Genomic DNA, 25,185 nt, shown 5'->3' with positions numbered 1-25,185 from the left:
GTGCGCCGAGGACGCCATAGACGGAGGGGCGGGGTCACCGTCAGGGAGGGTACCCCCTGTATGCCTCGGCCTGGCTGCGACCGCCGCCTCCTCCAAAGCTGCTGCAGACAGGTCGGCGGGGAAAGGCCCGGGCAACCCGGCAGCACTCAAAGGGGAAGAGTCCTCACCTGGCCAGCTAGCGCTGATGAGCCTCAGGCCCCGCCCTGGCCGAGCCTGACCCGCCCGCGGACTCTGCCTGTGCAAAGGTGCACTTCACAGACCCGCCGTCTAGGGGCGTGGCGAGGGGGGTTGGGGTTCGGGGACCCTCAGCCCCAAGAGGTTAGGGGGACCTCTCCAACCACGGCGGTACAGAGTCCAAGGCCCCCTGAAAGGTGCAGGGACCGCAAGCCCGTTTTGGCCATGGGGCCCTCTGCCCCTCGGGGGACACCTGCAACATCCTGCGCACTCACACCTCGAGGGGCTGACAGTACGCCGAGGACGCCATAGACGGAGGGGCGGGGTCACCGTCAGGGAGGGTACCCCCTGTATGCCTCGGCCTGGCTGCGACAGCGGCCTCGTCCAAAGCTGCAGGTAGACAGGTCGGCGGGGAAAGGCCCGGGCAACCCGGCAGCACTCAAAGGGGAAGAGTCCTCACCTGGCAGGCAGCGCTGGATGATCCTCAGGCTCCGCCCCCGACCGGAGCCTGACCCCGCCCACCGGACTCTGCCTGAGCACAGGTGCAGTTCACAGGGCCGCCGCTAGGGGGGGGGCGCGGGCGAGGGTGTTCGGGGACCCTCAGCCCCACGGGGGTAGGGGGTAGGGGAACCTCCACCCCAGGGAAACGGGACCCTCCTCCCCCTTGGGGGAACGGTAAATCTTCCTCCCGGGGCACACCTGCACCCTCCTCTCGGACTCAGAAACCCAGGGGCAGGACGTGTGCCCCAAGACGCCCTAGACGAAGGGGCGGGGTCACCGTCAGGCAGGGCCACCCCTTGCAAGCCACAGACAGAAGGCGCCAGCGGCGTCCTCCAAAACGGCAGGCATACAGGCCGGCGGGGAAAGCCCTTAGCAACCCAGCACCACTCAAAGGGATACGTCCTCAGCTGGCTCAGCAGCGCTGCTGAGCCCCAGGCTCCGCCCCCGGCCGGAGCCTGACCCCGCCCACCGGACTCTGCAGGAGCACAGGTGCACTTCATAGAGCCGCAGGGGGGAGGGGGGGGCCGGTGAGGGAAATGGACACCCTCAGTCCCAAGGGGGCAGGGTGACCCCACACCATGGGGAAAGGGACGTTTCCCATGGGTGAAGTAGACCAGCTTCCTACTTGGGGACCGGTAAACCTTCCCCCGGGGCACAACTGCAGCCTCCTCTGGCACTCAAAACCCCAGGGGCAGGCCTTGCGCCCGAAGACGCCCTAGACGGAAGGGAGGGGTCACCGTCAGGGAGGGCAAGCCCTGCAAGCCTCGGACTGTGTGCGTCGCGGCCCCTCCAAAACTGCAGGCAGACAGTTCGGTGCGGAACGCCCCTGGCAACCCAGCAGCACTCAAAGGGGAACAGTCCTCACCTGGCCAGGCAGCGCTGATGATCCTCAGGCTCCGCCCCCGACCGGAGCCTGACCCCGGCCACCGGACTCTGCCTGAGCACAGGTGCAGTTCACAGGGCGCTCTAGGGGCGCGGGCGAGGGGTTCGGGGACCCTCAGCCCCCACGGGGGTAGGGGGTAGGGGAACCTCCACCCCCGGGGGAAACAGGACCCTCTTCCCCCTTGGGGGAACGGTAAATCCTCCTCCCGGGGCACACATGCACCCTCCTCTCGGACTCAGAAACCCAAGGGCAGGACATGTGCCCCAAGACGCCCTGGACGAAGGGGCGGGGTCAAAATCAGGGAGGGCCACCCCTTGCAAGCCACAGACAGAAGGCGCCCGCGTCGTCCTCCAAAACGGCAGGCATACAGGCCGGCGGGCAAAGCCCTTAGCAACCCAGCACCACTCAAAGGGGAAGCGTCCTCAGCTGGCTCAGCAGCGCTGCTGAGCCCCAGATTCCGCCCCCGGCCGGAGCCTGACCCCGCCCACCGGACTCTGCCTGAGCACAGGTGCAGTTCATAGAGCCGCTGGGGGAGGGGGGGGCCGGTGAGGGCAATGCGCACCCTCAGTCCCAAGGGGGCAGGGTGACCCCACACCATGGGGAAAGGGGACGTTTCCCCATGGGTGAAGTAGACCAGCTTCCCACTTGGGGACCGGTAAACCTTCCCCCGGGGCACAACTGCAGCCTCCTCTGGCACTCACAACCCCAAGGGCAGGCCTTGCGCCAGAAGACGCCCTAGACAGAGGGGAGGGGTCGCCGTCAGGGAGGGCAAGCCCTGCAAGCCTCGGACTGTGTGCGTCCGCGGCCCCCTCCAAAACTGCAGGCAGACAGTTCGGTGCGGAACGCCCCTGGCAACCCAGCAGCACTCAAAGGGGAAGAGTCCTCACCTGGCCAGGCAGCGCTGATGAGCCTCAGGCCCGCCCCCGGGCGGGAGCCTGACCCGCCCGCCGGACTCTGCCTGTGGAAAGGTGCACTTCACAGACCCGCCGCTAGGGGGCGCTGGCGAGGGGGTGTTGGGGTTCGGTGACCCTCAGCCCCAAGAGGGTAGGGGGACCTCTCCAACCACGGCGGTACAGAGTCCAAGGCCCCCTGCAAGGGGCAGGTACCGCAAGCCCGTTTTGGCCATGGGGCCCTCTGCCCCTCGGGGGACACCTGCAACCTCCTCCGCACTCACACCCCGAGGGGCTGACAGTGCGCCGAGGACGCCATAGACGGAGGGGCGGGGTCACCGTCAGGGAGGGTACCCCCTGTATACCTCGGCCTGGCTGCGACCGCGGCCTCCTCCAAAGCTGCAGGCAGACAGGTTGGCGGGGAAAGGCCCGGGCAACCCGGCAGCACTCAAAGGGGAAGAGTCCTCACCGGGCCAGGCAGCGCTGATGATCCTCAGTCTCCGCCCCCGACCGGAGCCTGACCCCGCCCACCAGACTCTGCCTGAGCACAGGTGCAGTTCACAAGGCCGCCGCTAGGGGGCACGGGCGAGGGGGTTCGGTGACCCTCAGCCCCCACGGGGGTAGGGGGTAGGGGAACCTCCACCCCGAGGGAATCGGGACCCTCTTCCCCCTTTGGGGATCGGTAAATCTTCCTCCCGGGGCACACCTGCACCCTCCTCTAGGACTCAGAAACCCAGGGGCAGGACGTGTGCCCCTAGACGCCCTAGACGAAGGGGCGGGGTCACCGTCAGGGAGGGCCACCCATTGCAAGCCACAGACAGAAGGCGCCCGCGGCGTCCTCCAAAACGGCAGGCATACAGGCCGGCGGGGAAAGCCCTTAGCAACCCAGCACCACTCAAAGGGGAAGAGTCCTCAGCTGGCTCAGCAGCGCTGCTGAGCCCCAGGCTCCGCCCGGGGCCGGAGCCTGACCCCACCCACCGGACTCTGCCTGAGCATAGGTGCACTTCATAGAGACGCCGGCGGAGGGGGGGGCCGGTGAGGGCAATGGGCACCCTCAGTCCCAAGGGGGCAGGGTGACCCCACACCATGGGTAAAGGGGACGTTTCCCCATGGGTGAAGTAGACCAGCTTCCCACTTGGGGACCCGTAAACCTTCCCCCGGGGCACAACTGCAGCCTCCTCTGGCACTCACAACCCCAGGGGCAGGCCTTGCGCCGAAGACGCCCTGGACGGAGGCGAGGGGTCACCGTCAGGGAGGGCAAGCCCTGCAAGCCTCGGACTGTGTGCGTCCGCGGCCCCCTCCAAAACTGCAGGCAGACAGTTCGGTGCGGAACGCCCCTGGCAACCCAGCAGCACTCAAAGGGGAAGAGTCCTCACCTGGCCAGGCAGCGCTGATGAGCCTCAGGCCCCGCCCCGGGCCGGAGCCTGACCCCGCCCGCCGGACTCTGCCTGTGCAAAGGTGCACTTCACAGACCCGCCGCTAGGGGGCGCTGGCGAGGGGGGTTGGGGTTCGGGGACCCTCAGCCCCAAGAGGGTAGGGGGACCTCTCCAACCACGGCGGTACAGAGTCCAAGGCCCCCTGCAAAGTGCAGGGACCGCAAGCCCGTTTTGGCCATGGGGCCCTCCCCCTCGGGGACACCTGCAACCTCCTCCGCACTCACACCCCGAGGGGCTGACAGTGCGCCGAGGACGCCATAGACGGAGGGGCAGGATCACCATCTGGGAGGGTACCCCCGGTATGCCTCGGCCTGGCTGCGACCGCGGCCTCCTCCAAAGCTGCAGGCAGACAGGTCGGCGGGGAAAGGCCCGGGCAACCCGGCAGCACTCAAAGGGGAAGAGTCCTCACCTGGCCAGGCAGCGCTGATGATCCTCAGGCTCCGCCCCTGACCGGAGCCTGACCCCGCCCACCGCACTCTGCCTGAGCACAGGTGCAGTTCACAGGGCCGCCGCTAGGGGGCGCGGGCGAGGGGGTTCGGGACCCTCAGCCCCCACGGGGGTAGGGGTAGGGGAACCTCCACCCCGAGGGAATCGGGACCCTCTTCCCCTTTGGGGATCGGTAAATCTTCCTCCCGGGGCACACCTGCACCCTCCTCTAGGACTCAGAAACCCAGGGGCAGGACGTGTGCACCTAGACGCCCTAGACGAAGGGGCGGGGTCACCGTCAGGGATGGCCACCCCTTGCAAGCCACAGACAGAAGGCGCCCGCGGCGTCCTCCAAAACGGCTGGCATACAGGCCGATGGGCAAAGCCCTTAGCAACCCAGCAACACTCAAAGGGGAAGCGTCCTCAGCTGGCTCAGCAGCGCTGCTGAGCCCCAGGCTCCGCCCCCGGCCGGAGCCTGACCCCCCACCGGACTCTGCCTGAGCACAGGTGCACTTCATAGAGCCGCCGGGGAGGGGGGGGCTGGTGAGGGCAATGGGCACCCTCAGTCCCAAGGGGCAGGGTGACCCCACACATGGGGAAAGGGGACGTTTCCCCATGGGTGAAGTAGACCAGCTTCCCACTTGGGGACCGGTAAACCTTCCCCCGGGGCACAACTGCAGCCTCCTCTGGCACTCACAACCCCAGGGGCAGGCCTTGCGCCCGAAGACGCCCTAGAAGAGGGGAGGGGTCACCGTCAGGGAGGGCCACCCCTTGCAAGCCACAGACAGAAGGCGCCCGCGGCGTCCTCCAAAACGGCAGGCATACAGGCCGGCGGGGAAAGCCCTTAGCAACCCTGCACCACTCAAAGGGGAAGCGTCCTCAGCTGGCTCAGCAGCGCTGCTGAGCCCCAGGCTCCGCCCCCGGCCGGAGCCTGACCCCGCCCACCGGACTCTGCCTGAGCACAGGTGCAATTCATAGAGCCGCCGGGGGAGGGGGGGGGCCGTTGAGGGCAATGGGCACCCTCAGTCCCAAGGGGGCAGGGTGACCCCACACCATGGGGAAAGGGGACGTTTCCCCATGGGTGAAGTAGACAAGCTACCCACTTGGGGACCGGTAAACCTTCCCCCGGGGCACAACTGCAGCCTCCTCTGGCACTCACAACCCCAGGGGCAGGCCTTGCGCCTGAAGACGCCCTAGACGGAGTGGAGGGGTCACCGTCCGGGAGGGCAAGCCCTGCAAGCCTCGGACTGTGTGCGTCCGCGGCCCCCTCCAAAACTGCAGGCAGACAGTTCGGTGCGGAACGCCCCTGGCAACCCAGCAGCACTCAAAGGGGAAGAGTCCTCACCTGGCCAGGCAGCGCTGATGAGCGTCAGGCCCCGCCCCGGGCCAGAGCCTGACCCCGCCCGCCGGACTCTGCCTGTGCAAAGGTGCACTTCACAGACCCGCCGCTAGGGAGCGCTGGCGAGGGGGGTGTTGGGGTTCGGGGACCCTCAGCCCCAAGAGGGTAGGGGGACCTCTCCAACCACGGCGGTATAGAGTCCAAGGCCCCCTGCAAGGTGCAGGGACCGCAAGCCCGTTTTGGCCATGGGTCGCTCTGCCCCTCGGGGGACACCTGCAACCTCCTCCGCACTCACACCCCGAGGAGCTGACAGTGCGCCGAGGACGCCATAGACGGAGGGGCGGGGTCACCGTCATTGAGGGTACCCCCTGTATGCCTCGGCCTGGCTGCGACCTCGGCCTCCTCCAAAGCTGCCCACACCCCTGTCTCCCGCCTTCGGTCTCGGCAGGCCGGCCGGGGCATCGCCGGCGAGATGGCCCTCGGCCCCTCGGCCCCTGGGCCCTTTGCTGTCGGCCTTCCGCCGGACCCCGGGGCCTCTGCCGCTGGCCTGCGCCGGGGCTCCACCCACTCCCACAGGCCCCGGGCCCTCCTGCCTGGGCCCTGCCTGCCAGCCCGGCTGACCACGACGCCCACACCCCCCCTCAGTGCACCTGCTCCTCTGCGGGGGCGGGGTCCCCCGCCCCCAAGACGCAGCATCCACGCGCTTGCCCGCGGGCGCACACACAACACAGGCCCGCATGCACACACACACCCACACACACATAGGGCCCGCTCGGGGCGGGCGGCCGGCGCAGCCCAGCACCCCGGGCCTTGGAGCTGGCGGACAGCTCGGCACCCACCCTGCCTCCACAGGCTGGCGTGGCCCGCCTCGCTACTCGGCCTCTGACAGCCCAGGCGCCGGCAGGCGCGCATCCCCGACTCGGCCAGCGGCCCCGCAGGGCCGAATGGACGCTGGCCGCCGCCGCTACAAGCGGCCCCCTCCTCGTCGGCCTGGGGTCGCCTGGCCCAGGGCACGCCTGTCCCCAGCCAGCGGACGCCAGCCCCCGTGGCCCTGCTGGGGTCGACCCGGGTACCCGGGACGCCCGTGGGTACTGCGGGCGGGCGCCCAAACACCTGCGGGCTGGCGGGGGCCGCCAGGCCCCAGGATTCAAGATGGCGGCCGAGCCTGCCCCGCGCGCCAGGCCCCAGGCCCCCATCAGGCTGGGGCCCATGGGGGCCGGGCTGGAGCTCCAGTTAGCCTGAGGTCCCCAGGGAGGGAAGGGGAGGGAAAGGGAAGGGAGGGGGCGGTGCGAGGCAGCCCGGGGGGTGCCGTGGGGGAGAAGACCCAGCAGGCAGCTGTTTGTGTGGGGGCTCAGGGCGGGCTGGGGTTGGGGCGTGGCCTGGGGCCTTCACAGCTGGGGTCTCCTCCTGCTCTGCCAACCCTGGGGCAGAGGCAGAGGCATGGTGGCCAGGTGGGGGCGAGCTGGTCTCAGGGATGCCTAACCCAGGGAAGCGTTCCCCAAGCCAGCGCCTGCCGCAGCGCCCTGGGGGCCGCGTGTGGTTTGGCAGTGGAGGTGTTGGCTGGCAGAGGTTGGCTGGGCCGGGCCTTGCGGGGCCTTGCGGGGCCGCGCGGGGGCCGGTGTTGGTTGCGCGCCAGGGGAGCGGCTCGTGGCACCCCGGGCTCCCAGCCGTGCTGGGGATGCGGGCAGCGGGTTCTTGGGGAGCGCCGTGCTGGCTGCTGGTGTCTATGGCCATACCACCCTGAACGTGCCTGATCTCGTCTGATCTCGGAAGCTAAGTGATCTCGGAAGCTAAGCAGGGTCGGGCCTGGTTAGTCCTTGGATGGGAGACCGCCTGGGAATAACGGGTGCTGTAGGCTTTTGCGGTCCGCAGCCCCTGCCTTGCCTGGCCTCCGACGCACTGGCCCCCGGGACTGGCTCTCGGGGAGGGGCTGCCGGCCCCTGCCCTTGGGGGCCTGTTGACCTTTGGCTTCCCGGGTGGGAAGGCCGACTCCATCCTGGCTGCCTTCAGTGCGTCCGCCCCGTGGTCGTGGTCGTCTTCGTCGGGGTCTTGGGCTCGCCTCCGTGTGTGCCCACACCCCTGTCTCTCGCCTTCGGTCTCGGCAGGCCGGCCGGGGCATCGCCGGCGAGATGGCCCTCGGCCCCTCGGCCCCTGGGCCCTTTGCTGTCGGCCTTCCGCCGGACCCCGGGGCCTCTGCCCCTGGCCTGCGCCGGGGCTCCACCCACTCCCACAGGCCCCGGGCCCCTCCTGCCTGGGCCCCTGCCTGCCAGCCCGGCTGACCACGACGCCCACCCCCCCCCCCCCCCTCAGTGCACCTGCTCCTCTGCGGGGGCGGGGTTCCTGCCGCCACCAAGACGCAGCATCCACGCGCTTGCCCGCTTGACACACACCTACTCACATGCACACACAACACAGGGCCAGCTCCCCTGACCGAGACTCCGCCCTTCCGTCTAGGGCGTTTCGGGCGCGGGGCTTGCCCCTGGGGGTGTGAGTGCTAGAGGAGGGTGCAGGTGTCCCCTTGGGGGAAGATAGACTGTTCCCCCGAGGGGAAGTGGGTCCCCGTTCCCCATGGGCCTTTAGGTGCCGGTATGCCCAAGGGGGCTGAGTGTCCCCGAACCACAACCCCGCTCGCCAGCTGCCCCTACCGGCGGCTCTGGGAACTGCATCTGTGCGCATGCGCAGTCGGAGGGCGGAGTTAGGCACCAGCCGGAGGCGGAGCCTGGACCTCATCAGCCCCGCTGGGCAGGTGAGGCTGCTTCCCCTTTGAGTGTTGCTGGCTTGCCCGGGGCATTTCCGCGCCGGCCTGTCCGCCGGCAGTTTTGGACGAGGCCGCGGTCGACGCTTGTCCGTGGCTTACAGGGGGTGCCCTCCTCTGACAGTGACCTCGCCCCTCCGTCTAGGGCATGTTCGAGCGCACGGCCGGGATCTGGGGCTGTGAGTGCAGGAGGAGGGTGCAGGTGTGCCATGGGAGGAAGATATGCCATTGCCCCGAGGGGGGAGAGGGTCCCGATTCCACTGGGGGTAGAGTTCCCTACCCCCAAGTGGGCTGAGGGTACCTGAAACAATTCCCGCTCACCATCTCCCCCTGCAGGCGGCCTTGAGTACTGCACCTTTGCGCATGCGCAGACGAGTGGGTGGGGTCAGGCTCTGGCCGGGGGCATCGCCAGGACCTCATCGCCCTGCTGGGTCAGGTGAGGCCGCTTCCCCTTGAGTGTTGCTGGCTTGCCCGGGGCTTTTCCGCGCGGCCTGTCCGCCTGCAGTTTTGGAAGAGGCCGCGGTCGCCGCTTGTCCGTGGCTTACAGGGGATGCCCTCCCCTGACAGTGACCCCGCCCCTCCGTCTAGGGCGTTTTCGGGGGCTAGTCCGGGCTCTGGGGCTATGAGTGCAGGAGGAGGGTGCAGGTGTGCCCCGGGAGGAAGATTTGCCATTCCCCCGAGGGGGAAGAGTGTCCGATTCCCAATGGGGGTAGAGTACCCCTATCCCCAATGGGGCTGAGTGTCCCTGAACCACCCCCGCGCTCACCAGTGCCCCCTCCCGGTGGCCTTGAGAACTGCACCTTTGCGCATGCGCAGACGGGTGGGCGGGGTCAGGCTCTGGTCGGGGGCGGAGACTGGAGCTCATCAGCCCTGCTGGGCCAGGTGAGGCCGCTTCCACTTTGAATGGTCCTGGCTTGCCCGGGCTTTCTGCGCCGGCCTGTCGGCCTGCAGTTTTGGACGAGGCCGCGGTCGCCGCTTGTCCGTGGCTTACAGGGGGTGCCCTCCCCTGACAGAGACCCGCCCCTCCGTCTAGGGCGTGTTCTGGCGCTCGGCCGGCCCCTGGGAGTGTGAGTGCTAGAGGAGGGTGCAGGTGTCTCCGAGGGGGAAGATTGACCGTTCCCCTGAGGGGGAGGAGGGTCCCGATTGCCCATGGGCGTTTAGGTGCCCCTACGCCCAAGGGGGCTGAGGGTCCGCGAACCACACCCCCGCTCGCCAGTGCCCCCTACTGGCGGCCCGGGGAACTGCACCTTTGCGCATGCGCAGTCGGTGGGCGCAGTTAGGCTCCAGCCGGGGGCGGAGCCTGGACCTCATCAGCCCTGCTGGGCAGGTTAGTACGCTTCCCCTTTGAGTGTTGCTGGCTTGCCCGGGGCATTTCTGCGCCGGCCTGTCCGCCTGCAGTTTTGGAAGAGGCCGCTGTCGCCGCTTGTCCGTGGCTTACAGGGGGTGCCAGCCCCTGACAGTGACCCCGCCCCTCCGTTTAGGGTGTGTTCAGGCGCACGGCCTGGCTCTGGGGCTGTGAGTGCAGGAGGAGGGTGCAGATGTGCCCCGGGAGGAAGATTTGCCATTCCCCCGAGGGGAAGAGGGTCCCGATTCCCCATGGGGTTAGAGTTCCCCTATCCCCAAGGGGGCTGAGGGTCCCCGAACCACCCCCCGCTCACCAGCGCCCCCTGTCGGCGGCCTTGTGAACTGCACCTTTGCACATGCGCAGACGGGTGGGCGGGGTCAGGCTCTGGTCGGGGGCGGAGCCTGGAGCTCATCAGCCCTGCTGGTTCAGGTGAGGCCGCTTCCCCTTTGAGTGGTCTTGGCTTGCCCGGGGCTTTTGCGCCGGCCTGTCCGCCTGCAGTTTTGGAAGAGGCCGTGGTCGCCGCTTGTCCGTGGCTTACAGGGGGTGCCCTCACCTGACAGTGACCCCGCCCCTCCGTCTAGGGCGTGTTCGGGCGCACGGCCTGGCTCTGGGGCTGTGAATGCATGAGGAGGGTGCAGGTGTGCCCCGGGAGGAAGATTTGCCATTGCCCCGAGGGGGAAGAGGGTCCCGATTCCCCATTTGGGTTGAGGTGCCCCTACGCTCATGTGGCTGAGGGTGTCCGAACCACACCCCCGCTTGCCAGTGCCCCCTACCGGCGGCCCGGGGAACTGCACCTTTGTGCATGCGCAGTCGGTGGGCGGGGTTAGGCTCCAGCCGGGGGCGGCGCCTGGACCTCATCAGCGATGCTGGGTCAGGTGAGGCCGTTTCCCCTTTGATTGTTGCTGGCTTGCCCGGGGCTTTTCCGCGCGTCCTGTCCGCCTGCAGTTTTGGAAGAGGCCGTGGTCGCCGCTTGTCCGTGGCTTACAGGGGGTGCCCTCCCCTGACAATGACCCCGCCCTTCCGTCTAGGGCGTGTTCGGGCGCACGGCCGGGCTCTGGGGCTGTGAGCGCAGGAGGCGGGTGCAGGTGTGCCCGGGGAGGAATATTTGCCATTCCCCCGAGGGGGAAGAGGGTCCCGATTCCCCATGGGGGTAGAGTTCCCCTACCCCCAAGGGGGCTGAGGGTCCCCGAACCACCCCCCACTCACCAGCGCCACCTGTCGGCGGCCTTGAGAACTGCACCTTTGCGCATGCGCAGACGGGTGGGCGGGTCAGTCTGTTCGGCGGCGGAACCTGGAGCTCATCAGCCCTGCTGGGCCAGGTGAGGCCGCTTCCCCTTTGAGTGGTCCTGGCTTGCCCGGGGCTTTTGCGCCGGCCTGTCCGCCTGCAGTTTTGGAAGAGGCCGCGGTTGCCGCTTGTCCGAGGCTTACAAGGGTGCCCTCCCCTGACAGTGACCCCGCCCCTCCGTCTAGGGCGTGTTCGGGTGCGGGGCTTGCCCCTGGATGTGTTAGTTCATGGGTTTGGTGCAGGTGTCCCCTATGGGGCATAGGGCCCCGTTTCCCCAACGGGCTAGATATCCCTGGTCCCCCTAGGGGGCTTAGGGCCCTTACCCCCTTGGGTGCAGGGGGCCCTTGACCCCCCAACCACGGATTCTAGACCTTTAATCCTTAAAAATAGGAAAGGGGAGGGGCTCCCTGGTGTCGCTGCAGTTGAGTGCTGGGCTTGAATCTGTCTGGAGTCACTGCAGCACCGTTTAGATCCCCAGCCACCAGTGAGGGTCCCATATGGCGTGCAGACCTCTCCTGCCCCACCCTCTGTCATCTCAGCTGTGTGTTTCATCAGTCTGCCTGTACTGCTCCCACCTCTGGGTCTGTTGAATTTTTTCACCCTCCTGCACTGCTGACTGTACCCAGTGCTTGTATAAATAAAAAAATAAATCTTAAATAAAAAAGGAAAGATGCTTAAATCCTGTTCTTCAGAGGGGCGGATCAACATGGTGGCAAGGAAACGCTGCAAGTAAGATCTCCCATTAAAAAAGTTAATAAGGAGGAAAAGCGGCAGGTCCCAGTATGAACTGGGAAACAAAGATAAACGGACGACTCCAGCAAACTACCCGAAGAATAAAGTTACCATCAAAGAGAACTAGAAGGGAGGAAAGCTCAGATCCCTGCTACCCTCCCCTACCCACAAATTCAGCACTCTCCGATCAACAGAAATGAGAATAAATACAAAAAGACTAAAACAACCAAGAAGAACAAACTATGCATCAAGAGGGACTGTGAGTGGAAAGGAACTATTTCAGCCACCACACCCCGTGTACTGGAGCTGTGGAGATCCCTGCAGGATTCACCATGGAGGTAAGCGAATGGCTCCAAGTGCCAATAGAGAAAAACGAAGACTCCTGGAGACCTACAAACAGCCCCAGGCCAGTCGGTAAGCTTGTTTGGAAAAGCAGTGCCCTTAGAAAGGATTCGTGGATCGCGGCTGCCCAGGTCCCCGCGCCTGCAACCTAGGCTTGCTCGGACACTCACAGGGCCCCTCTCTAAGGTTATCGTCCCTCACTGAGTAATCAGAAACCAGGCGCCCGGAAAGGGAGCAGGGTGCAAATGGCGCCATTTCTGTGGACACTGAACTGGGCTAAATACAGCCCGCGTCCTGGACCTGAGGGCTTTGGAACTGAGACCCAGGGCACAAAATTCGGGTCATGAGATCCCCACGATGGTGGGGCAAAAGGCAGACACAGCACCCCAAAGCAGTTGAGGCTTTCCCCACTACTCCCACTCTCTTCCCCTGTCCCACGGAGGAAAAAAAACAGCTCCCCAAGGACACTAGGAGAGATCTCTGGTGCCACCTAGCGACCAGAAAAAAATCATCAACACCCCATAGAATAGAGACCTTTCTTCAGCAAAGACTATTTGAAAGGGGCAGAAGGCTCCCAGAGGAGTCAGAGGTGAACTGGGAAGTTCGCCCAAGCCAGGCCCCTTCTGACCAGCAGTCTGAGCCCAGAGTGGGAGTGGGCACCCACAGCCAGGGCAGAATGGGTATGCAGAAGAGTGTGCCTGTCTCCAAAGTGCCATTTTAGAACAGGGACCTTTCTTCAATAAAAACTGCTTGAATCTGGCAGGCAGCTCCCCGTGGAGCCAGAGAGAGAAGGTTCCCTGTGCAGTCAGAGGTGAGCTGAAGGACCCAACAAGCATGGTCCCACCTGGCAGGAAGTCAGCGCCCAAAGGAGGATCCAGAGATTTGGAACTCAGAGTGCAATCCAGTTGCCCCACCTCCAGGGAAGTCTGTGGGACTTTAAGACGCACCTTTGTAACTAAACACAGGAGGAGAGATTCTTTGACAGTGATCATTAACAAACTCACAGTACCACTGCCTCACTAGAATTCTGGCATAACAGTTTTTGACTCGTTTGGATTGCCACTTTCTGAAACTCCCAAAAGAACACACCAAAAACATGCCAGCTAGTAACAGCAGCACAGTGTCCCAATGCATAAGGCAAATTAGAAGACAGGCAGCAGGGAAAAGAAAAACTACAAGCAAAGTAGCATCGCCTCAGAAAAAAGACACAGCACACACACACACAAAAAAAAACCCACCCACCAGCTTGCAACTGTGGTGAATTGGAAGAACTTCTGAGCCTTCCAGAAAAAGAACTTAAAACTGCCATGATGAAAAAAACTGATGGAAGAAATTAAGGAAAATAATGCTCAGAAGAATGAAATTGAATCCCAAAAGAGGGAAGTAAAAGAAATGCAGGAGATCAAAGAATTAATGGAGGCGCTAAAGAACTCTGGGAAAAGCAATGAAAGCAGAATAGAAGAAATGGAAGAACAAATATGTACTCTTGAAGACACAGAAATAAAAAGAACCAAAACAGAAAAGTAAAGAGAAGTACGAAGGACAAAGCCTGAAGAATGACTTTAGGAACTATCCGACTCCATGAGGAAAGGAAACATAAGAGTTATAGGAATCCCAGAAGGAGAGGAGAGAGAGATGTAGGAACAGAGAAAATATTCAAGGAGATAATTGAAGAGAACTTCCCAAACGTGAAGAAGGGACTGAAAATAGACATACAAGAAGCAAGAAGAACACCAAACTTCCACGACGAAAGGAAAAATACAGCAAGACACATAATAGTAAAGCTCCCAAGAATCCAGGACAAGGAAAAAATAATGAAGCTGACAAGAGGGAAGAAACAGATAACATTCAAAGGAAAACCTATCAGACTGACATCAGACTTCTCCGAAGAAACACTACGGGCAAGGAGAAAGTGGAGGGACATAGTCAACTGACTCCAAGAAAACAGATGCCAACCAAGAATACTCTATCCTGCAAAGCTCTCCTTCCTCTATGAAGAAAGAATAAGGACCTTCCCAGACAAACAGAAACTCTGGAATTTCATTATGACTAAACCCCACTCCAAAAAATACTACAAGGAGTCCTAAAGCCAGAACCTCAGAGGGACGAAAAACAATGAAAGAAGGCCAAAAAAAAAGCTATTAAAAGAATAAATAAATAAAATCAAAGGAAAGACAAACACAATGGCAAATACAGATGCTCCAACATATCAATATTAACTCTACATGCAAATGGACTAAACTCTTCAATAAAAAGACACAGAGTTGCAGGCTGGATCACTTGTAATCAGGGAAATGCAAATCAAAACTACCATGAGATACCATCTTACACCAGTGAGAATGGCACATATTAAAAAAACTAGCAACAACAAATGTTGGCGAGGGTGTGGAGAAAAAGGAACTCTTCTGCACTGTTGGTGGGAGTGCAAACTGGTCCAACCACTATGGAGAGCTGTGTGGAGATTTCTGGACCTACTAAACATAGAGCTTCCATATGATCCAGCAATTCCACTCCGAGGTATTTACCCGAAGGACACAGAAACATCAATTCCAAAGAACACCTGCACCCCTATGTTTATAGCAGCACTATTTACAATAGCTAAGCTTTGGAAACAGCCCAAATGCCCAAAAATAGATGACTGGATCAAGAAGATGTGGTACATATATACATGGATGGCGCTGGAAGGGATCATGCTCAGCGAAATAAGCCAGAAAGAAAAAGAAAAATACTGGATGGTCTCACTCATAGCAGGAATCTAGAAATCTTAAATAAGGGACCAGGAAAATTAATAACTATAAGAAAGTGAAAATCAAAATCAACAAAAATCTATGAACCAGAGACACTTTTGGGGGGGTGGGTGGAAGGAGGGGAGGGATTGGGTCAAAATGGGGGGGTTGAAATTGTATGGGGAATATAAAAATAAAGAAAAAAAATTAAACACAAAAAAAAGAAATAAAACCCAGTCTTTCTCTGTCTCCAGAAAACACATTTAGCTACAAAAGATAAAAATAACCTCAAAGTTGGTAAAGGACCTATACAAAGAAAACTATAAAACACTGTTAAAAGAAATATAAGAAAACACAAAGAAATGGAAAGATATCCCCTGCTGATAGATTGGAAGAATAAACATTATTAAAATGGCCATCCTACCAAAGCAATATACAGATTCAATGCTATTCCAATAAAAATTTCAATGTCATTCGTCAAAGAAATAGAACAATTATTGATGAAATTCATATGGAATCAACAAAAAACCCAAATAGCCAAATCTCAACTGAAATAAAAAGAAGGGAATGGAGGCATCACACTCCCAGACTTCAAACTATACTACACAACCATAATCATCAAAACTGCATGGTATTGGAACAAGAACAGACACACAGACCAATGGAATCAAATAGAAAATCCAGAAATAAACCCACAGATTTATGGTCAACTAATCTTTGACAAAGGAGCAAAGACTATGCATTGGAGCAAAGACAGTTTGTTCACTAAATGGTGCTGGGAAAACTGGGACGCTACATGCAAAAGAATGAAGCTTGACCACTACCTCACACCATACACAAAAATCAACTCAAAATGGATTAAAGAACTAGACATAAGACCTGAAACCATAAAATACATAGAAGAAAATATAGGCAAAACACTACATGATATGTACATCAAAGACATCTTTACAGACATATCACCCCAAGCAGTGATAGTGAAGGCACAGATAAACAGCTGGGACTACATCAAATTAAAGAGCTTCTGCACAGCACAAAAGACAGTAACAAAAACAAAGAGAAACCCCACAGACTGGGAGAACATTTTTGCACACAACACTAATGATAAAGGACTGATCACAAAAATCTACAAAGATCTGATGAGACTCAACAACAACAAAGAAAATAATCCACTCAAAAATGGGCAGAAGAGCGGAAAAGAAACTTCTCTGAAGAGGAAATGCAAATGGCCAACAGGCATATGAAAAAATGTTCAACATCACTTGTAATCAGGGAAATGCAAATCAAAACTACCATGAGATACCATCTTACACCAGTGAGAATGGCACATATATTAAGAAAACTAGCAACAACAAATGTTGGCGAGGATGTGGAGAAAAAGGAACTCTCCTGCAGTGTTGGTGGGAGTGCAAACTGGTCCAACCACCATGGAGAGCTGTGTGGAGATTTCTGGACCTGCTAAACATAGAGCAACCATATGATCCAGCAATTCCACTCCTAGGTATTTACCCAAAGGGCACAGAAACATCAATTCCAAAGAGCACCTGCACCCCTATGTTTATAGCAGCACTATTTACAATAGCTAAGCTTTGGAAACAACCCAAATGCCCAAAAATAGGTGACTGGATCAAGAAGATGTGGTACATATACACCATGGAATATTACTCAGCATTCAAAAAAAGATAAACACATGCAATTTGCAGCAACATGGATGGAGCTGGAAGGGATCATGCTCAGTGAAATAAGCCAGAAAGAAAAAGAAAAACTCATAGCAGGAATGTAGAAAACTTAAATAAGGGACCAGGAAAAAAATATAAGAAAGAAAATATTTAAATCAGCAAACAACTATGAACCAAAGACAGTCTATGGGGGATGGGGGGCAGGGAAAGGAGGGATTGGGGTCAAAATAAGGGGGGTTGCAATTGTATGGGGAATATAAAAATACAATTTAAATTAAAAAAATACGAAAGGGGATATTATCATGGGTTACACAACTCCTTTTTGTACTAACAGGAAATGCAAAAGGTCCCTCTCGTTTACAGCATTCTTTAAACATTTTTTAAATATTTATTTATGGAAGAACCGGGGTATAGGCCTGATGTGCAGGATGGTGTGAGGATTCACCAGAGACAGAGCGGGGAACAGAACAGGCAGACTGACAATATACACTGCTGAGTGGAGCAGCAGTGTATATCCTCACCCGCCATTTGGGATCAAACCAACAATACAGAGGCTGTGGACAGACTCACATTGCGACACTCAACCGCCTGCACCACCAGGGAGGCCCTTCTTTAAGCATTTTTTTTAACTAAGTTTTGCTGACAAGAATCTTGAGACATTGGCAGATTAGAATGAGTGGCAAAAGACTGAAATGCTCTAAGAATTTCTTGAAGCTTGTTAGAGAGTTCAGGTGGAGGGTGCTGTAGCATCCTCTACTTGATTAAAAAATTCCCCACCACTAACCTCTGAAGAGGCCTTGTGATCAGGGTCAGACTCAGAAGAGTCCAGTAAATGTTTTTTAACACCCTCATGTAAAGGGAGCACTAAGTTGTTCTTTATAATTGTTTTGAGGGGAGGTAGGATTATTACCCACAGGATGAAGAGCTTATTGTTTTAGAAAAAGCTTTTTACAGGATTAACAAACTTACTTACTTATACTAACATAACATACTCATTTATACTAACAAAGATTTTTAAGAGTGGGTTCGTCTTTCTGTAAAGGAAATTTAGTTAATTACCGGTGTTTGTTGAACAACACAATTTTTACCTTTTAAGAAAATGCCGCAGACCAGCACAGCAGTAGACGATGAGGCCGTCTCAGGGTTGAGAGACTGCGCAGGGTGGTCAGGGATTCGGCTAAAGAAATGACAAACAGACACACTTCAAGAGAGAGTGTAAATCTGAGTGCGCCTTTATTAAGCTAGTGGTCAGTATATATATGTTTTTTCTAAAGGCATAGGAACAGTGAACATCAAAGAGATCAGTTTGCTCATAGGCTTAGCTTAATTGACAGGGCAGTGATTTATGTCCGAAGTTACATCTGGACCTAGCCTCATTCCTAATTGGACAGGCTATAAATTTTTTCTACTGTTCTATATAATTATTTTCTAGTTGCACTATCACTATTACCTACTCATTTTTACTCATAATTGTCATGGGTGAATTTATTTTATAATGCAGTTAATATCATAGGTACTAAAGTCAAGCACATAATAGAAAGATTATTAAACTAACAATACTATTATTACACAGTGTTTAGTAATGTTTCATTTGCATTAGCCTAATTATTAAACTATGTATGTTTTTAAATTAGCAATCAATGACCAGAAAAAGGAAAGATTTTAGAGAGACAGTTGTAGCAGAATAAAGTTTGTGGGCCTTGAGAAAGCGAGATAAGGTTCCAGGTGGTCAGCATTTCTTTTAACCATCTTTGTGGCGGCTTCTGGTGGTCGTTATCTCTTGGCAGGCATTCGGCTTCTCTGCATCTTAGGGAGTTTGCTGTTCTCCCCCTGCGCGCATGGTTCCTTGCCCAAGCCGGACCTCAGGGACCATGGCAACAGCCATTAGCCCTGAAGGTCACTGCAGGGGGGGGGTGCAGCAAGAAAACACATTTAAACATTAAATATTAACACCCGATCTTAAAACCTAAAGACATGTATCTTTTAAATTAAACCATTGAATTTACACTAGTTTACCAAATTTAGATCATGATCAAAATTGGGGAGTTTGTATAGGTGCCATTTATATTTCATCCTCCGGAGGTAGAAGACAAGAATAAACAGAGATCTCTTGATTTTTATTTAAAATTTTGGCCATGTGTTAATTTTAAGAAGTCAAATTATTTATTTTTAAAGGTTTTTTTATCTATTTATATACATAAGAACTAGGGTGTAAGCCAGATGTGTGGGGGTGAAAAGACCAACCTGAGAGTGGTGAGAACAGATGATCTACCGAAACATGCTGTTGAGGGGAGAAGCCGGCTGAGGCAGGAGAGGCTGGCTGTGTATTGTGGGCCAACTCCCCAGCCAGGATCTAACCCTTAATGTACTGTTCTGAGATAGCTCAACAGTGTTGAGACTTCAACCCCTATATTACCAGGGAGGCCCCATATGTCAAGATTTTTTAATGAGATAGAAGTTAAAATCCTTATATAGATAAAGTGTTTAATTTTAACCATTACTTAAGACTGGGGGCCCAAGGTCACCAAAATTTTAAAGACAGGCAGTTGTTACTAAATTTGAGATGCTAAAATATTTTAGAGTTTGTATTTTTAAGAAATAATCCTTTGGATTTATATTGTTTTTGCTTTATTATTATTGAGACCAAACATTTTTAAGATAATGGAACAATTTTTATGGACCATGCATGGGGAAAACAGGAGAAGAGAGGTTAAGATCTTTGATCTGAAGGGGTGTGAGATTATCACTCATGTTTCCAAGAGAGAGAGTAAAGATTTAACTGAAAAACTCACTGAAGAAAGTTAACATCACAGACTCAGTGTCTGTGGGCCTTTCACCAGGCTGATTATCATCACAGAGTCTGGCTCTGTGGGCCTTTTACCTGGCTGATTTGGAAGAAAGTCACATCACAGACTCAGAATCTGTGGGCCTTTTACCAGGCTGATTTGGAAGAAAAAGATAGGAAAGACATGACTGAAAACACCTTCTTACCGCTTCGTTGCAGACTCTGGGTCTGTGAAGCCTTTTGGCCAGGCTTGAGAGGATGTCCAATTCCCGTCTCCAGGCTTGAGAAGCAGGGTGTGGGGTCCCTGTTTGGGAGCCATTTGTTGCACCAGGCAACATCACACTGATAAAGAAATGGGAGTCGTGGAGCAGGCTTCATAATGCAGGATATTGCTGAAGAGCAAGATCCTGGCCCTTTTATTGGCCCACGGTATTGGTTGTGAGGGGGAAGAGCAAAAGGAGATTAAGGGCATGGAGATGATAGAAAGGGGAAGGGTGGGTGTAGAAGATTAGGGATTGTGAGTCTGCCCTCCTTATCTACTTCATGACACACCCTAATCCCCAGCCATTGTTCTAATCTTATGGACAAGGCATTCCACTGATCAGCTTCTGGGGTCCCTTGTCAGTACATCGGTCCTCAGCCAGGGCGTTCCCAGCCATATTTCGTGATGTGTAAGTCGGGAGAACTGTTATACTTCATTTTATTTTATTTTTTTTGCAGATTTATTTACTTATGAATACAAGAGCTCGGGTGCAGGGCAGAGATGTGGGGGTGGGGTAAGGGAATTCACCAGAGACAGTGCAGGGAACAGAACCGGTGGACTGACTGAAATCCACTGCTGAGGGGAGCAGCGGGAAGACAGGAGAGGTCTGTGGCTCCCCGTGGGTCACCTTCCTGGCTGGGGATGGAACTGGGGCTCCAGAGGCTGGGGATGGCTTCACAGTGTGGTGCTTAACCCCTTCCCCACCAGGGTGGTCCCTAGTCATGCCTTTATCTCAGCTTCAGGTAAGGGGATTTTTAAGAATTGTTTAAAAAAATAATCTTTCCCAGAAATTCAAGCCACTTTGTTTGCCCTTTTAATGACTAGCGGATAATGTAGGGTGGTCCCTAGTCATGCCTTTATGTCAGCTTCAGGTAAGAGGATTTTTAAGAATGGTTTATAAAAATAATCTTTCCCAGAAATTCAAGCCACTTTGTTTGCCCTTTTAATGACTAGCGGATAATGTAGGGTCACAGTATTTTGAGCGAGGAGGAGGCATTTGTCTGCATCTCAGTGTTTATTTGGGACCCGCCCCTCCAGGGCCTGCATCCAGGGCCTTTGCCTCAGGGAGTTCCTGCGTGCCCAGCCCAGCCCAGCACACCTGTCTGCACCTGCGCTGCTACTGAACGTGCACGCTCATTCAGGCCCTGCTGGCCCCTGACTCGGGGTGAGGTTCGGCTGGGGTAAGCCTGGTCCTTCAGGAACCCCGTAGGGGCGCTGCTGCCCCATTACCTGGGGAGCCGGTGGCGGGGAGCAGACAGGTGAGGCCCAGGGAGGGAAGGCGCTAGGGCTCTGGTTGGCGCATCTGGCCTGAACCCGGTTCTTGTATAAATAAATAAATCTTTTTTTAAATTAGCCTTTTTCTAATGATTCCCAGGCAGCAGGCTTAATTACTGCACTTACCAGAGAAAATTCCTGGAGCTCTAGAACAATTGGTGAGGAGAGGATGCCTCGGCAGTGCCTGCAGCATTGTTCAGGTGAGACCCCCTTTAGGAACATTTATTAATTTATATTGTCTTAGGGTCTTCCCTTTCCCCAAGCTCATCTTTTTTTTTTTTTTCTTTTCTTGCATCATTGTTCATTTTTTTAGTTATTGGTGTCTCCCCTCAGGGGTGGTCCCCATAGTGCTCCCACCAAAATAACCCCGTGCCCCATCACAATAATCCCTTGTGCCCTTCCCTCCCCTCTGTTCACCCCCTCCCTCCCCCTCCCCGCTGGGGGCCTCAGGTCTTGGTCAGCCTGCTAGGGTTGTCTTTTTCTCTACCTTTTGTTCAGTTTCTCTATATTTCCCACGTAAGAAACCACCTGATATTTCTCTTTCTCCTGCCTTACTGTGGCTAACATCATCCCTTCCAGCTCAATCTGTATCACCACAAACAGCATGAATTTGTCTTTTTTGATTATGAGCAATAAATACTCCGCGGTGTAACTGTACCACAACTTTTTGATCCATTCATCTGTTTTGTGGCAGTTGAGTTGTTTCCATGTCATGGCTACTGTAAATAGTGCTGCAATAAGCACAGGAGTTCAGGTTTCCTGTTTTGTTTTGTTTTTTTTTGTCCCTTGGGTAGATTCCTAGGAGTGGAACTCTGGATCATGTGTAGACCCATTTTCAGTGTTCTGAGGAACCTCCACACAGCTGCCTATAGTGGCTGGACCAGTTTGCGCTCCCACCAGCAGCATCAGAGGCTCCTTTGTCTCCACCGCTTCTCCAGCATTTGTTATTGCCAGTTTTGTTTTTTTCTTAATGAGGAGCATTCTCACTGGAGTGAGGTGGTCCCTCATTGTGGTTTTGATTTGCATTTCCCTGAATTAGTGATGCTGAACATTTTTTCTATGCCTGTTGGCCATTTGCATTTCTTCTTTGGAGAAGTGTCTTTTTACTTCTGCCCATTTTTTTGGACTGGGTTTTTTGTTTTTGTTGAGTCATGTAAGCTCTTTGTAGATCTTTGATATCAGTCCCTTAGCTGTCATGTGGTGTGCTGATATTTTCTCCCATTCAGCGGGGTATCTCTTTGTTTTGATCATTGTCTCTTGCTGTAGCCCCAACCGTTTACATTCTCCCTGGTTTTCCTTGCTTCTGGAGAAGAATCCTCAAAGATGTTTCTGAGGATCATGTCATTGAGTGTTGTCCAGTGTTTCCTTCTGTATATTCGATGGTGCCAGGTTTCACATGCAAGTCTTTCATCCACTTGAGTTGGTTTGTGTATTGTGTGAGATAGTGGTCTAGTTCATTCTTTTGCATGTTGTAATCCAGTTTCCCCAGCACCATTTATGGAAGAGGCGATTTTTCTCCAATGTATATTCTTTGCTCCTATGTCATAGGTTAGCTCACCATATATGTGTGCTTTTATTTCTGGGCTTAACTTTGATTCCATTGGTCTCTGTGTCTGTTTTTGTCCCAACACAGTTTTTATTATAACAGCTTTGTCATATTGTTGGATGTCTGGGAGTGTCAGACCTCCATTATTCCTCCCTTTTAGTCAGAACTTTCGCTGCTCGAGGCTTTGTGATTCCATATGAATTTGAACAGCATTGGTTCCATTTTGTTGAAGAACACCATTGAAATTTTCATTGAAATTGCACTGAATCTGTAAATTGCTTACAGATAGGAAGTCCCATCTAGGTTTGTTACTTTTTTCCAGTTATGGAACATTCATAAAACAGAGTGTTAATAAAAAAATGTATGTGTTGGGCCTCCCCGGTGGCGCAGCATTGAGTGCTGGTTTGCGAAGCTGCCCACAGCCTCTGCAGTGCCGGTTCCATCCCTGGCTGCTCCCAGGCCATGGGAGGAGGGGCCCACATGGCGCAGATCTCTCCTGCCACCGGCTGCTCCCCTCAACAGTGTACTTTGGTCCTTCTGTCTACTCTGCTCCCTGCTCTGGCTCTGGTGAATTCTCTCACCCTCCTGCGCTTCTGACTGTACCCAGTGCTTTTATAAATAAATAAATAAATCTTTTAAAAAAATGTATGTGTTATTTTCTGTAATGTCTAAAAAGGTGTTATTTTCTGGGGTGGAAATGTTGGTGAGGATGTCCATTTTGTGGGGCCTGTGTGCAATTCCATTTCAACATTGCTCAAATGGGTTGATACTAGAACATCTGTTGCCATTTTTGCTACCTTGAAAGTCACCATGTCACAAACAATAAAGGTCATGGATAGACATGGCAATAGCCGTCTGCTCTATGTCAGTGACTTCCTTTCATTGACAGTGGACAAAATTCATTTAAAGGGTACCTTTTTAGCCAAAAATAAAATCCCCTTTTTAAAAAATGGGAGTTAAATATTGTTGGCATTCTTTGGTTCCTTGAATGTCTCTTGCTATTCCCAATGTTTTTTTTTTCTTTCTTTCTTCCTTTTCTTTGAGCCATAGCACTCTCATCATTTATGATACTTCTGACCTTGTATAACAGGGTGGTCCCCAGGAAAGGTGGAGGTTCCAGGTTTCCTGGCCCACCCAAGGGAGGGTGGAGCTGAGCAGGGAGAGAAGAAGCTGCAGAGAAGACTGAGGAAGGAAGCAGAATGGAGCCAGAAGGAGACCTGGAGGAGGCACTTGGAGCCTAGAGACACGTGAAGAAACTGTGCTGTCTTTTGGTCGTGGACGGGGTGACACAGATGTGGGTGAGACCTCTAGGGAGGTGACAATGGCAGCTTTTATCTTGATTTTGATTTTGCTCTTTTCCTTCGGGGCTTGTCTGGTTGTTTCTGACCCTTTTCTGTGGGTCCCCCCGGGAAGATGCTTTAGACTTGTGGCAGGCTTTGGGGCCTTGCTCTGGGCCAGTCCCATTTGGATGGAGTTTTACCCACGAGGGGACGGGTAACTTCAGGTGCTTTATTTAGAAACCAGATTCTTTGGCTTTCCTCTATTGTTTCCTAATTGTATTAAAGTTCCTTCCCGTTGAAGTCTCATGTTTTGTGTTAATGCGGCGGATGGCAGAACCCTATATAGAATAGGCAGGTTTGCAGGGTTTGGGCTGTCCTGTAACACTTGTATGGTTTACAAGTTTACCCAGAAATAAAACTGAGACACAGGGCAAGTTAGGGTAATTAGGCAGTTTTAGGGACACTGCAGGAGGGGACCTCCGAGAGTTGAGGAAGGCTTCAGAGATAAGGGCAGCAAGAGGAGTGTAACCAATTCCACCTGGAAAAACAAACATCCCAGGACCAAGGACAACAATGTTAATGCTGGCCTTGGTTTACTTCAGGTGATAAAGGGAGGTAGAGATTGGGGAAATGGAGAGTGGTTTAATTTATGGACAAATTAGAAGGGCAGCTGTTTAACTTCAATGCAGGGATGCCCATCCAGAGGAGTGGGCCATAAAGATAAAGATGCAACAAATGGGGAAAGACAAACCTGTTAGATAAGGAATGTGAAGATCCCCCTCTAAGTAGCAAGTTAAGTGAAACAGCCGAGAACTTACCAATTACAAAGAGACTGGTGGAGCTTTAGAATAATGAGGGAAAAAAGGTATATATTCCCTGAGACACGACTCCACTGTGGCTTCCTTGCCCCTCCCTGGCCTGGTTTCATGGCCTGGGAGTCCCTCCTCAATAAACTTTTTCTTTCTCTAAACTAATCTGCCCCTTCTCGCTTGCTTGCCTGAGAGTCTGCGAAGTTCCTGCTGAGGCTTCGTGAGACACCAACCCGTGGGGGTCTAGTGGCTGGGACTCAGTGCTGCCCTTGCAGCCTGGGATCTGTTCCTGGCTGGGAGACTAGGCCTGACAATTCCTCTATCAAAACCACTGTTGAACTACCACAAGTGAATCAATATAATCTTGATACTGCCAGCTTTCCTGTCAATGATGGACCTCTGCTGAAATAACCATGTTTTCACTTGTAGATGAGATGAGAAAATAAAAGTGTTCTGTTAGGCAGGACACTCGATTTATATCAATCTGTGACAAGTTGATTTGGAATACAGGATTTTCATTCTATTATGTTCTATATTTCTTTTTGCAAAGGCAATGAAATAATCACAGGAAAGTTTTATCAGTTATTTCAAATTTTGTTTTATGGAATGGTCATTGCTCCATTCAAAATTCTGTTTTTTCTTCCCATAGTTTATGCACAACTTCAGGCCTCTTGTATTTATTTTGTAAAATTTTTATTTATTTATGCATACAAGA

General features: G+C 54.5%; 1 long non-coding RNA gene and 1 pseudogene across 6 annotated transcripts in view; both read left to right on the top strand.

The window, feature by feature from the left end:
* Positions 1 to 25,185, top strand: part of LOC129145722 (uncharacterized) — a 94,872-nt gene that overhangs the window by 25,800 nt on the left and 43,887 nt on the right. The gene's annotated exons all lie outside the window — the stretch shown is intronic.
* Positions 7,372 to 7,507, top strand: LOC119245431 (5S ribosomal RNA; annotated as a pseudogene).

Source organism: Talpa occidentalis, unplaced genomic scaffold (genome assembly GCF_014898055.3).
Source record: "Talpa occidentalis isolate TD23 unplaced genomic scaffold, MPIMG_talOcc4v2.1 talOcc4.14, whole genome shotgun sequence".
Taxonomy (NCBI): Eukaryota; Metazoa; Chordata; class Mammalia; order Eulipotyphla; family Talpidae; genus Talpa; species Talpa occidentalis.
The sequence above is the reverse complement of the archived record's forward strand: the minus strand, read 5'-3'. Positions and strand labels throughout refer to the sequence as shown.